Consider the following 6,208-nt stretch of genomic DNA (forward strand, 5'->3'; position numbering starts at 1 on the left):
TGTCAAAGTTGGTTGCACTAATGCTGCAGTGTCCAACCTCACAAGGTATAGCCATGTTAGTATGCTCTAGAAATAGCAGAGAGGATTTTTTTCCAGTGATTTTCAGACTTCTGCTCTTGTTCAAGCTACATTGTTTGGCATCCTGTTCAAGACATAGCAAGTATAAATCCATTTTATGCCTGCATATTTTGTTTTTCTTTCATTATTATGGAGAGAAGAATTTATTTTTGAAACAAACAACCTCACAATTTTCCAGCCCCCACCAAACCATTTTCGTCCAGCCCCTTTCCCATAGTTATGTCGTCATGAAGGGATGGGGAGGGGGGCAACTGAAGACTGTCTAGCTATTTTCTGATAGTTGGATATTTAATGATGCAGGCATCTTTTGGGATCTCCCCAGAGGATTGGGAAAAAAATGGGGAGATGTGGTGTAGATCTTCTTGGACGAACTTTACACATTTTCACTGTATAAGTTATAATCCATTATTTCTGAAAGACTAATTTATCACTGTCCTCTCCATGGTACACTTGAACACAGATCGAGAGGATCTGGAGTTCTCTGGTGGCATAATTGGAAACTGCTGTCATAACACAAAGTTATAATCTATGTAGTTTCTTAAGATGTTTTCTTTCTGTAGATAGAATATAAAATTACTTTGGCTATATATCAGACCATGAGTTTTAATTTTAAAATAATCCAGGTGTTGAATTAAAAGAAATGAAATACAATATATGTATTTTCAGACATACCTTTCTCTCACTCCTGATCCATCTCTTTCTCCCTGTCTTTCCCTCTCCTCCTTCCCAGACAGTTTATTCTTGTTCTATACATTGCATATATTTAGGGTCCACTTTATGGGACATATGTCAGGGTATTGTGAATTGTGTGAAATGTTAAAATCAATCTAGGCTGTTAGGAATGTTTTTCTGTATGAGTTTCAGCAGCGGAGGAGTTAATAAGAACCTGCTTTGATTGATGTAACACAGGACCAATGGGGTCAGTCTGATTGACCGGGACTTCCTACATGATCTGTGGAATGCAGGGGAGTGTTCTGTTTTTCAGCGTGAGCGTTCACTGAAGATGGACGATGAATGTTTTGCTCTGTAGCCGAGGAGACACTGCTATGTGTCTGGGACTTATTGTGAATGACTGCAACTGTATATAGCTATGTAAATAAAGATATAGTACCGTTGGATTTCAACTGAACCTTCGACTGCTGGTGTTTTGTTGACCAGTGCTGATTCTCCGTATGAGAAGGCAGCCTGGAGAAGGAGGGATCGGTGAGACCAGGATGATGATTTTTGGAACCCACTCTGCATGGCAACCAGAGTCTCACCCCAACGTCCCCCTGACAACATACACCATCACCAGCAGCAACTCACATGTTACATATATATGCATGGACTGATTTACTCAGGTTAGGTAAAGGTTTTCCCCTGACGTTAAGTCTAGTCGTGACCGATTCTGGGGGTTGGTGCTCATCTCCATTTCTAAGCCGAAGAGCCGGCATTGTCCGTAGACACCTCCAAGGTCATGTGGCTGGCATGACTGCATGGAGCACTGTTACCTTCCCGCCGGAGCGGTATCTATTGATCTACTCACATTGGCATGTTTTCGAACTGCTAGGTTGGCAGGAGCTGTGGCTAACAGCGGGCGCTCATTCCACTCCTGGGATTTGAACCTGGGACCTTTCGGTCTGCAAGTTCAGCAGCTCAGCACTTTAACATACCGCGCCACCACCAGGGGCCCATATGATTTACTCAATTAAGCCTTAATTAATTAATTTACTGACCATTCTTACTTCATAGACTGGACTGTATCATAAACTCTGAAATTCCTATCTACCTTAGGAATAGACTATCATATATATTATAGACAATCCAGTGTAAGGCAGTTTCACTGCCTGCTTTCCTTGGGGTAAGTATATCTATATGCATGCACACACGCATCACGTGTGTGCACACCGACATGGACTATTCCTTTTTTCTTAACCCATTGGTATTGTGTAAAGCAGAAGATATCAATCAAACTAACAAATACATCTTAAATTGAGCACAGAAGCTTGGAAAATTCCTTTTAAAGGTTATCAATCCTGATACTACTTATGAATACCTTCAGCATGTAATTAGCTTGGTTCTTCTTAAAAGTAATTTTCCCAATTCGGCATGCATCAAGCTAAAATCATTTTACTACAACGTCCTGCAATTTTCACATCACAATTTCACCTTCCTATTTTGAGTTGTCATGAATACTTTTTGAACCTTAAAAATGTTCTTTAATCTGTTTTCAGTGGGACAGCTTGCATCAGACACTTTCAGAGAAAGATGTAGACACACAGACTCCAATCCTGGTTTTATAATAATTATATTGATTACACAGACAAAAATCCATCCATACTCACCATCCTTCTTCATGCAGGACTATTTTGAGCTGCTTATGTGTTCGAGCTTCTGACTGGACTCTTGGAATACGCCTTGTGCTTGCTACTTTGTGTGGACTGTCTTCGTGAATGACCCTGGACTTCATTTGGACTAACTGGAGAGCCTTGTCTATTTATGACCTTCGAACCATACATTGGAATTCTCTTATGATTAAAACCCTGTTAATGCTATCTCTGTGTCAACTGGGGACTGCCTTGACTACGCTTTCTAAGCTCCAGTTAAGTGCAACACTGCAGCACTTGAATTACAGAAATGTTAAATAACACATGCTTATATAATTTTCTGTTACAATTGAGTGTAATAGTGTACGTTTTGTGTAAGAATGAAACAGTGATTTTTTTTCTTCTTTTTGTAACCACTTTGGATCCCATTATTGGCAGAAGGTGTACTAAATTGAGAACAAGATCACTGCTGGAAATGAGGGCTCTAAAACCCAAGGACATAATCCAAGGTTTCAGAGGACAAATACTATTATGAAGAGGTTTTCTTTATGAGTATCTTTAGCAAGGTATTTTCAAAAGTTATAAAGATAAGAACGGATCAGCAAAAATGGGCTACAATTGCCAGTAGTTCTTTCAAACAGGCAAAAATGGTTTCTATTGGGCACCACTTTTTAACTCAAAAAAAGCCTCAGCAGGATTAGAACAAATTCCTTTAGTAAAGTTTGGTGCTACAAGGAAAAAAGGCTAAAGGAGAAAGTTTTACAAAAACAGAAAAAGGGAAAAGCTACAGAATCACTAAAGGATTTCTCTGGGAACTCTAAAGCATTCTAAACTTTCTCTAGGAGGCTATTTAGGTTCTAGTCAAGATACATTTTATTTTTAGTAGATGGTTATGCCATGGTCTTACTATATTATACCAGCTTTCTACTGGTGTTGTCATCTACCAAACCCCATGTGGTAGTTGTGGGACATTTTTTTAATTTCATAGTTCATTTTGTCCTAGCACCTGATTCATGATGATGATTTCAGCTCTGCTAAAACTGTGCAGTCAGGTTCCCGGCATGTCTAGACTCTGAAAATTAAATGAGGACATGAACAGAGTCTTTATTCTTTTCTTTTCTTTTTAAAAATTAATTTTAATTACATTACAAAATAATATTCCAGTCAATTTTACAAGTTTAATGAGAAAGATGTTAGATGAACACAGAGAGAAGAAAGCATATTAACTTAAAAACAAACAACAATATGTCCCTCCCACAAAAAAATTGGCAGAGACAAAAAAACTAAACATAATTTCCTATTCTTGATCCTTCATGCCCATTGGCTGGTCCTCTTGGAGTCTGGTCTCTGACAGAGTCCTCTTCCCTCCCTTGCCCCTCCCCAAATCTGAGGGAATTGTGACTCATCTTATTATGGCTCAATCTCACATAGCCAGGAGGAAGAGAGACAGAGTGATGGACAAAGTTCACAACTTGCATTGAGCTGCTGCTGCCTAAAGAGAGAGAGAAAGAATCTTGCAATTGACACAATTGGGGTGTGGAGGGTTCAACACCAGGAGCTAGGGGTCTCTGTATGTGGAGGGAGAAGGGAAACTAAGCCAGGCTCAAACTCACCCTTGGTCTTCTCTCAAACGTGGAAGAGTCTTACTCTGGAAATGCTTTAAAAAAGGTTGTTGTTGAAAAACTTGGTTTCTATGATAACGTTCCTGGTTAGAACATTAGCAGGTATTATCTTTGACTCGGGAGCCGCTTCTATCAAGGACTGCCAGGTGTTTGTGGAGTTAGGAGTCACAAAGCCAAACTCAAAGAACCTTCCTTCAAAACACTGTCCTTTGAAATGCACTTTCTATTCCAGTCAGAATTTCTCCATTGGCTCAGTTGATGAAAAGTTTAGCTCCTGAGAGACAGCTTAGCATTTTAAAATTTTCTTTGGGACATGAGAATTATGCTTGACTCCAGAGATGGAGACGTCTTCTGTTCCTTGCCAGAGAATTTTCTCTGTTTCGGCATCCTAGAGGCTCATCCAATTTAGATTGAATCCCCTCAGGATCCCCTTGGCCTGCTCTTCCTCTTCCTGGCCCAACATGGTGCCTCTGGGCAGGAAAGCGAAGGCCTCACAGCAATGCTGGCCACGACCCAGTGAAACCAGATTTCATTTACTTAGCCAAAGTGGATGTCAGGAATTTGTTCCCAAATCTGACATAAAAGTTTTGGTTACATACAGAGAATTTATAGGCATTTGACAGCTATTCAAAATGATGGGCTTTTGTCACTTTGAGCACTAATTGTGGCAGGCTGGTGCCAGCTCGGATCTGTGTGCTGATTGGCTGGGGTGCATGAGCTGCTGCTGATTAGTCTCTGGGTCTGGTGGGATTCTAATAAGCTGTCATTCTTCTGATTGAAGTTTGTGGCTTTTTCTTGGACCACGTTTGGAGGGTAAATAGGGGAAAGGAATGTGGATAGGGTTTGAGTTGATGGTTGCTAATGATTGTATTCCTGCCAGCTTTGGCATGACAATGAGTCTAGTTGGTGAAACAATAGGTGGCAATGGGTATTGGCATGCTCAAAGAGGTTCCCAGGAAAGGATAAGGGCATGGCTTTGGGCAACTTCTGTAACATTTTGGTCTGAATTCATTGTCAGGTGCATGGAGGTATCGTTAGGAGATAATGCCCACTGCCTGAAGGGATTGTTAGGAGATTATGCCCACTGCCAAAGGGAGGGTAGGGTTTTCCCTGTGTTCTCCACTGATGTGTGTATATGCTTCTGCTACTTGTAGATTCTGGACAGAAAGAACTATCTGAGTAGGATTGAGACAACTATCTGAAGCATGCTTTGTTTGGAGAAAGAGAAGTCATCACAATTCATTTATTAAATAAGTCATGTACATTTTTAAATGCTAATAGTTTGTTCCTTGGAAATTAAAGTTTAGAATATCTCACCTTAATCTATTCTATGTATCTAAAGCTGCTTAGCTTTGAATATATCAAAAGTCTAAAGAAGATGAAAATTGAAATGTCTTGCCGGTACATGAGGTTTCTCTCATGTTCCTGCATTGAGATGGAGCTGATAGAGGGAGCTCATCCATGCTCTCCGCGGGTTGGATTCAAACCGGCAACCTTCAAGTTATAAATCCTGCCGGCACAAGGGTTAAACCCACTGTGCCACCGGGGGCTCCAATTGTGAGATACTCATAGATAGAGATAGATAGCAATTCCTTGTTGCTTGCATATACACAGAGAAACATCCAATTATATTTAACATAAATGTGGTCTCCCTTATAACCTTTAGAAAAAATAGATTTGACTCTGTGACCAATTCAGATATGACCCTATCTCATTTGCACTGCTATAAATTCAGGGTGACCTTTGGTGCGTGAGTTGGAGGATCTTTTCATGCAGAGAACACAATAACAGATTTGTATCTTTCCTAATGATTTAGTTATTATTCTGACCTGGAAATTATAGCCTTATCTTACTATTTCATTTGGTGCCTTCACACATAGATACCTAATGATTTAGAGATAAAGCTTCTGTAGTGTACTAACATATCTTCAGCTAGCGTGTAGAGATTATATTGGTGCATTCCATATGCATAACTATAAGACAGGATAAACAGTTATCCCAATATACCACAATATTTTCTTCACTCCCATAGCATGGGGGAGTGGGGTGCATGTGGACCAAACATCTTATACCTGCAGGGTCCCCACTCATCCCAAAATTCCAAGACATTTATTTTTTTAAAAGCAGATTTAAAAAGATTTATATGTATGCAATAGTAATGGTATGATATAAACAAGCAATGTTGAAAGTGAATCCTGATTC

General features: G+C 39.9%; 1 pseudogene; it reads right to left on the reverse strand.

Moving 5' to 3' along the window:
* Positions 1–3,589: 3,589 nt before the first annotated feature.
* LOC100560327 (retinal rod rhodopsin-sensitive cGMP 3',5'-cyclic phosphodiesterase subunit delta-like) lies at positions 3,590–4,561 on the reverse strand (annotated as a pseudogene).
* Between the last annotated feature and the right edge of the window lie 1,647 nt (positions 4,562–6,208).

Source organism: Anolis carolinensis, chromosome 4 (genome assembly GCF_035594765.1).
Source record: "Anolis carolinensis isolate JA03-04 chromosome 4, rAnoCar3.1.pri, whole genome shotgun sequence".
Taxonomy (NCBI): Eukaryota; Metazoa; Chordata; class Lepidosauria; order Squamata; family Dactyloidae; genus Anolis; species Anolis carolinensis.